At 51.7% G+C, this 8,097-nt stretch overlaps 1 protein-coding gene across 5 annotated transcripts in view; it reads left to right on the top strand.

Annotated features, from left to right (window-relative positions):
* Positions 1-1,069: 1,069 nt before the first annotated feature.
* LOC308240770 (membrane progestin receptor alpha) overlaps positions 1,070-8,097 on the top strand; it is a gene marked incomplete at its 5' end in the record, with an annotated part of 31,737 nt that continues 24,709 nt past the window's right edge. For 2 of the 5 annotated variants that reach the window (XM_080654183.1, XM_080654186.1), the window contains one exon: positions 1,070-1,188. Of the gene's footprint in view, positions 1,189-1,284; positions 1,489-8,097 lie in introns of those variants that run through there. The other 3 variants (XM_080654187.1, XM_080654184.1, XM_080654182.1) reach the window with 3 other exon arrangements.

Genomic DNA, 8,097 nt, shown 5'->3' with positions numbered 1-8,097 from the left:
AGGATCTTTGACCACATGAGGGCAGCCATATTGTTTGTTGGAGTGATGGTCAATTTGCATATCACTCTTTTATTAGATAGGATACATTTTATTATAGTAAAGAAATATACATTCCTCCAGTACATTGCAGTTGACAAAGAATCTTCATATCCACTTGTTATTTAATCCTCTTAACAACCCAGTCAGGTTGGTATTATCTCCAGTGTTTTTCTGTTGTTGTTTTTTAATCCTCCCCTGAGGATATGTTTTTTTAAAATTTGATTTTCAGAGAGAGAGGAAAGGAAAGAGAGAGGGAGAGAGAGAAGGGGAGGGAGAGAGAGAGAGAGAAAAGGGGGGGAGAGAGAGAGAGAGAAGAGAGAAACATTGATTGGCTGCCTTTGTATGCACACTAACCAGGGAACGAACCTGCAACCCAGGTATGTGCCCTGTGAATGGAACCCGCAGCCTTTCCTCCTAAGGAGGACGCTGGAACCAGCTGAGCCACCCAGCCAGGGCAGTGTTATCTCCATTTTACAGGTAATAAAAGTGAGGCCCAGACAGAACAAGGAGACTTGCGCAAGGTCACTGGCGAGTTAGGGGAGGGCAAGGACTTGGCTGTGTGCTCCCAAGATGGAGTGGGGTGTCTCCCCACGCTGCCTAGTCCAAGTCTTTGCACACCTGAGGAGTGGACAATGCCTGCCAGTTAATGAGACATTTACTGAGGGCCTACTATGTGTAGGGATCCCTTCCCCTTTCCGTGCTCCCACTCCTGGGAGATGTACACTTACACTAGGGAGTATTTTGTGGGTGTTTTAATACAGTTCCAACAAAGTGGCTGGGGTTGGGCAGATCTGGAGACGCTGCACAAGGACAGGGCTTTAGTGGGCACTTGAGTAAAGCAGGGGTGCAGAGGTGGGGTGGAGCCCCCCTAGGCACAGATGAGGAAGGCTAGACTATCTCAAGCAGAAGTAGGTTAAGGAGGGGTGGGGTGTGGGCTATCGTGAGCTCTAGCTGGGAACCGGGTCCTGCTCCTGCTACAACTGGCTCCCTCCGGACAAAGTCAACAAGGCCCAGACTCCAGAGCTGGTGGTTCAAGGCCGCCGGCAGTGGGAGCCGCTCAATTGGTGCCCCGGCGCTGAGCCCTGGGACTCGGGCCTCCGTTTCCCCATCTGCACGGTGACCACAGGAACTCCTGACTCCATCGTCGGTGTAGGTGACCCTTCCGCCTCCGCGTGCAACATGTGGACGCCGGGGGGGGGGGGGGGGGGGGGCGGAGGGAGGAGGGGGGGAGGGGGAAGAGGGGGGAGGGAGGGAGGAGTAAGCTGGCAGTCGCCCAGGCCTCGGCGGACGGAGGCCGGGCCGAGTCCCCGCGCTGCCCCGCTAACTCCCGGCCCGCCGCCGCCGGGCCCTCCTCCAGCTCGGGGTGGGGCCGCCCCTTTATCTGCGCGCTCGCGGCCCGGACGCGCTCGGCAGCCTCCCAATTCCCCCGTTCCGCTCCGCCCGCCGCAGGTACCCGGCTCGGGGGGCGTGGGAGGAGCGGGCGGGGCGCAGCCGGTGCTCCTGCGGGGCGCGGGGTGCTGCGGACAGCCCAGAACCTGAGTTTGAGATGTGGGTGTGGGAGGGTCACACCGGGAGAGAGTGAGGGGAGGCAGGGCCGCGTTGCGGGAGCTGGGGCTCCTCCGGACGCCCCGGGAAATCCGCTGGAGCGGCGTCCCTGCCAGGGGAGGGGGAGCGGGAAGGAGGCGCGAGGGGAAGGGGAGCATCTCGGGGACCAGGGGGGCGGAGGCGGGCGGGGAGCGGGAAGAAGGGCTGCTGCTTCCACCCGAGGAGGAATCTAGGGAGACTAGGGGCAGAAAGGGGTGTGAGTAGCTGGAACTGGGTAATGTGCGGGGCTCTCTGCGGGGGGCGGAGAGAGGCTCTTGCTCCCATGGAGCCTGAGCCCCTTGCGATGGGAAGCCTCCCCTGGTGTCAGGAGAGCGTGGGGGTTCCCGCACCCAGTGCGGGAAGGGGAAGATGGGGCCTCACACCACCCACAGCATTCGCCTCAAGCCTACAGGCTTTGAGGATCCAGAAGTTTCCCTGCGACAACCCCTGCAGGCCTGGCCAGATGGCGGCCAGGTCAGGCCGAGGCTGGGGAGTTTGAGTTTGATGAATTCTCGGAGCCTGGTTGCACCTGGGTGGATGGCCCAGCATGCTTTCTGAGAGGGATGTCGTGGGGTTCTCATAATAACAAGCTAGAGAAACAAAAATGTTATTAAGGAAAATACGTTTACATACTGTACTTATTTATTGAAAAAGTCCATGTATAAATGGACCTCTGGGCCCTTTGGTGAAAGACTGCCCCTCTCCAGCTCCGTTCCCCTGCGCAGGGGGCTTCTGGCTGTTGGTGGTGGGACTCGGGCTGTCTCTGTCTCCTGTGCCGAGTGGCTGTAGCCAGCTTATCCAACCTCTCTGGGCCTGCTTTCCTCCTCCAGCCCCTTCCCTGTGCTCAGAGCATTTATGAGTCTGAGCTCCAGAAGAATTCCTTGAAGTTATTTCTTTCATTCTGATTACATTGTTCAGTACAAATGGAGGCCCCAAGTACAGTTACAAAAACAAAAATGGTTTCTGTTCAGTTTTGGAAGATACTTTCATTAAATGCATTGGGCTGCGTTGGGGAACTGGTTTGCATTTAGGGAGGTGACCCAGTTGCTGCCAGCCAGGGATGAAAACTTGGCTTGTATAATCTGTGACCACCCACGGGCTGCCTGGGAGTTGACCACAGAGGATGAAGGGCAGGAGAGCTGGGCATAGAGTTAGATGGCCGGGCTGTGCTCTGCCAGCCTGGAGCTGTGACACCAGCTTAGGTGCAGGTTGAAAGAGTTGTAAACAGCAAGTGACTGTAAATTATTAAAGTTCTTTGTAAACAGCAAGCGACTGTAAATTATTAATGATAGTGCCTAACCTTACTAACATTTCAGGCTGTGTCATACCATGTCATCCTTGGCAGTGTCCCTCCAGAGGGTGCACCTCTGACAACCCCATTGTGAACTCAGGTCTGGCCTTACTGTTATTTGTACTTAATGAGTTTAAACTTTGCTTTCCATGGCAAGATAAGGTGGTCTTTACAGGAGTGTGCTGAACAATCAATCAGAGTCTAGAAAAGCAACAATACCTTTGAACCTTGAGCAAGGAGGGGGTTGGGGTACTGCCCACCCCCAGCCAAAAACCTGCTTATAAACTTTTGATTCCCCCCAAAACTTAACTACTAATAGCCTACTGTTGACTGGAAGCTTTACCGATAACATATACAGTTGATTAGCATGTGTTTTGTATGTTATATGTATTATATACTGTATTCTCATCATAACAAGCTAGAGAAACAAAAATGTTATTAAGGAAAATTATAAGGAAAATACATTTACATACTGTACTTATTTATTGAAAAAGTCCATGTATAAATGGACCTGCACAGTGCCAACCCTTGTTGTTCAAGGGCCAACTGCATTTTGCAAACCAGAAGGCAAAAGAAGAAGTGGAATTATATAACTAAATAATATTTATGAATAGGTGGTTTTTTAGGTAGGCTGTTAAACTCCAAAAGGTCAAGAAATTAATATCCTTAGGTGTTACCCTTAACAGTTAATTCGCTGGGCTATTATTTGATGAGGGTGGTATTTTAACTGCTTAGTTCATGTGAAAGCTCCAGGCCTGGCACACAGTAGGCCTAAAACAAATGTTGGTATGACTCAGGGACTGAAGGGCCCTTTGAAGTTACTGGTGAAGTTACTCTCCTTGACATTTGGAGAAAAAGAGCCAAGAGGGGAATGGACTTGTCCAAGGTCACACAGGGATCGTGTGGCCGAACCAGGAGTAGAACCCAACAGAAACAGTGGAGCTGAGGCTGTGCCAGAGCCAACACCCAGCAGCCCTGACTATTTTGCTCTTTTGCTTTTGCAAGAGCCCTGAGGTAGTTAATTGTTAGTCTCTGGTTATAAATGAGGAAAGCAGGCTCAGAGAGGCAAGTCACACAGCTGCGAAGTTCCAGTCTTGAAACCCAATTTTCACATGAAAACGGGGGCCTGGCTTCTTTTGAACTAGTCGGCTCAGGTGAGTGGTGGATGCCCTCCCGTGGGCAGGTGCCCTCAGTCACCACCTGGGCGGCTTCTGTCTGGGCTGGATTTCCCTAGGCCCTTGGGCATTTGGTCTGTTTGGTTTGTCAGGCAGGCTGCTGTCTGCTTCATTCACCATATGCTCCAGCCCTGGTAGCGGTCCTTGTGCCTGGCGTACAGCAGGCACTGAGTAAGACCTGTGGGATGGATGGGTATAACCTGGCGCTCTCCCACCCCAAAGCTCATTTACTACCCCTCCCCACAACCTGGTCCTCTGCTTTGCCCCCAGAGGCCTTAAGGGACTCTCTGATGGTATATCTGGTGGAGAGACCCCAAGGAACAGAGGGTGGTGAGCCTTGGTTGAGGATCGAGGCGAGCAGATTGACCTTCAGTTTAGGAAAAGGGGAATGGGAATTGGGAGGGTTGGGGAGGTGGGAGGGGAGAGGTGGAAGGAGCTGCTCAGACTGACAGGAACTCCACTAGGGCCCCAAGATTTCAGTTCTGAGGCTCTGCCAACCCGAAAGCCTCCCAAACTTGCAAGACATGCCCAGCCAGGCCACATGCCTTTTGGATTACCTGCTAGCACTGTTTAGCTCCTTGACTCTCTCCCCTACTTGTTCAGGGATGGGGCTGCTGGGGCTGTGGGGCTGCAGTCCTTCCCTGCGGGTTGCACTTCCCAGCCTCCCCTCTTGGGCCTGTGGGCCACGTATAAGTCTTCAGGCCTCTGTGAATCTGAAGGGGTTACTCTGAATGGTCTTTGCTGAGAACAATTTATTTAATAAGGTCAGTGTCCCAGAAGTCCAAACTCTAGCCAAATTTCAAACTCTAGCCAAATTTCCCTGTCTCTAAATGCACCCTCAGAGAAAGATAAATATTTAAAGAGACACAGTTAACTTTCTAAAGGACCCAAATCCAGTGGAACCAGCGATTGAGAGCTAAAAGAGGACTGAGTTTTTGTTTTATCAACCTTCACCCGGGGATATTTTTCCATTGATCTTTAGAGAGAGTGGGAGAGAGAGGGAAAGACAGAGCCTGCAACCACTATTAATAATAATTAATTACTACTACTATTAATAATTAATAACAATAGCAGTCATTTATTAAGTTCCTAAAATGTGCTAAAACTTGGTTCTAATAAATTTAATTTTTCCAGCAACCTACAAGGTAGATATAATTGCCATGAGGGAGCTAAGGATCAGAGAAGGTAAATCATTTGTCTTGGGTCACACAGTTACTATGTTGTGGAATCAGGAGTCAAACTTGATTTGTCTGAATCTGAAGTCCATTCATGAGCCTTTATAGCATCTGCTTTTTATTCCTAGCTTTTTTTTACTCTGAACTAGGGGCCCTGTGCTCGAAATTCGTGCACTTGGAGCGGGGGTCCCTCAGTCCATCCTGTGCCCTCTCACAGTCCGGGAGCCCTCAGGGGATGTCCGACTGACAGCTTAGGCCCGCGGCAGTTGGACATCCTTAGCGCTGCTGTGGAGGCAGGACAGGCTCCCACCACTGCCACTGTGCTCGCCAGCCATGAGCCCGGCTTCTGGCTGAGCAGTGCTCCCCCTATGGGAGTGACTGACCACCAGGGGGCAGCTCCTTCATTGAGTGTCTGCTCCCTGGTGGTCAGTGTGTGTCATAGCTTTCCACCTTTTGGTCAATTTGCATATTAGCCTTTTATTATATAGGATAAGGGACAAAAGCCAGTCAAGTTTGCCTGATATCCATCAACCAGGCCCTGGACACCTGGTCTCAGCCCAACTTTGCCTGCCTTGCTGTGTGGTCTTGGGTAAGTCACAGCCTTTCAGCCAGCTTTTGGTTTCCCCAAAAGCTGTTTCATGCAGAGGTTAATGGCGAGTTTCCTTCTGAAGCTTAGGTCCATCTAGGAGGGCCGAGTTTAGCCTGGATTTGACCAATGTGCGAGTGGTGATGGGGGGAGGGGAGAGGAGTGGAGGTTGTTTTTAGCCCCACCCTCTGGTGACATCACACAAGACACCTCCAGTCCCTTGAAACCCCGCCCCTAGTGACCCTGACCTGTGGAAGTGCCACCCAGTGCTTGGCATCTGGTGAATTTGCCTAGTCCCACAGAAGTCATCAACCCCAGGCTCTAGAGAAACCCCTAGGTAAGCAGTGCAAGGGGGCCTGGAATAGGTGGGTCCTGGCAGCCTGGTGGGCACGCCTCAGAGATTGCCCTGAGGGTGTACCCACCCTCGTCCTCTGCCTGAGGTCTAAAGGAAGTAGGGCAGCAGGACCTCTGCCATCTCAGTATGTGGCCTCTGGGTTCTGTGTGTAGGGCCCGCTGGCCTGGGGGAAGGGGAAGGCTGTGAATAAGGAGGTAGCTATGAGCCAGGGCTTCACTGGTGCAGAGCCAGTGGATAGCTGCTAACTGGGGGAGACAGGTCCCTGGATGTGAGTCAGTTGCTAGAAGCCTAAGAGAATAATTTACAGGAAAGGACTTGGTTGCCTGCTTTAGACCAGTATTTTCCAAAGTAGTTCTGTGGGCTGCAGATAGGTGTGACAGGAGGTGGGGCAGCAGCTGAGTGGCTAGGAGTCTGTGCTCTGCAGTCAGAGAGCTGGGTCCAATCCTGGCTCCACCTCTCTCTTGGTGTCTCTGTGTAACCTAGGGTAAGAAGCTACCTCTGAATTTCACTATCCTGAACAACAAAATGCCATAATAATATTTACCTCACAGACTAGTTATGAGAACTAATTGCAACAAGGTTGTAAAGAGTAAGCATACACGTTACATTTCAGCTAGCTTTATAATATAACTAGGATTCGAAATTGTGCGACGCCACCCACCCTTGAGTGGCCGATCCGGCCCTGTCTCGCTCCCCGGCCCTGCAGCAGCTGCAGCTGCTGCAAGTCCAGTCCTGCCTCCCTCTCTGGCCCTTGAAGCAGCCGCGGCTGCTGCTGATCAGGCCCTCCCCCAGGCAGGCACAAGGAGGCCCCTGCCACCCCACCCCTGATGCTGCGCACGCAACCTCCTCCTGTCCGGTTGACCCATTACGGCGTCCGGGTTAATTAGCATATTTATCTATTATTTATATATATATAGATAGATAGATAGATAGATAGATAGATAGATAGATTATTACTGAGAAAGGAATTCCCGGTCATGTAAGCGTGGCAAATGTAGATTCAATAACAGAATGAAGCAGGCTGCTTTACTGCAGACTTCTCAGAGCCTTTAATGTGCTGTGATGCCTTGGGAAGTTCTAAGAGTGGGGTAGGGAGCATTTGAGGGACATAATGGATCACAGAGACCCAGGAACGAGGCCACCACAGCATGTCAGCCTGCCCTGGTCTTTGCCCTTGTGGTGGGATGGAACCCTTGCTGGATTGGGCAACTCTGGGAAAGGCCTCTCTGCCTCTGGGTTCTTGTGTCCTCACAAAGGAGCTGCATGAGATGCTTTCAGAGGCCTTTTTGGATCGCTGAGGTTCTGAGTTGGGAAGAAAAAGTTGTAGGCAAGGATGGAGGCCAGATTGCTGAGGTGGTAGCCCACTCTCTTGAGGAGGAGAAGATCCAGTATTGGTTCCCCAACCAGCAAGGCAGGGCAGGGGTTTTCATGTTTGGGATGGCAGTGGTCCCAGTAATTAGTCCATCAGCAAGGTCTGCTTCCTAAACCTGTTCTGTTTGGGGAATAGGAAGTGGAAGCGTCCTGGACTCCCCTGTTGTAGCATCTCTCGTGCGGTAGAGTAATGACTTCTTTCACACCTGTCTCCCCTCTGGACTAGGAAAGGTTACAGACCAGATGTGGGAGGAGCTTACAGGTGCAAATTAGGCTGGGGGGTGAGGAGGCGTGTGGGCCACCTGGACCATTTGCTGGTGGTAGAGAATATGAATGCTCTTCCTGTCCAGGTCTCCTTGCCTCTTGCAGTGCAAGAGTAGTTGTAATAAAATCTGATGCAAATGTAGTAGTAATAAATCTGATGAATGATGGACAGAAAACCTGGAGGCTGAGTTCAGAAAGCTTATTGGAGGGAACTTATTTAATGGAGGGGAGTTGTTTGGCAGGTGTTAGTTTTTCAA

The sequence above is a fragment of the Plecotus auritus genome (assembly GCF_963455305.1).
Source record: "Plecotus auritus genome assembly, chromosome: 2".
Taxonomy (NCBI): domain Eukaryota; kingdom Metazoa; phylum Chordata; class Mammalia; order Chiroptera; family Vespertilionidae; genus Plecotus; species Plecotus auritus.
Note: the sequence above shows the minus strand (reverse complement) of the source record. Positions and strands in the feature narration are given on the sequence as shown.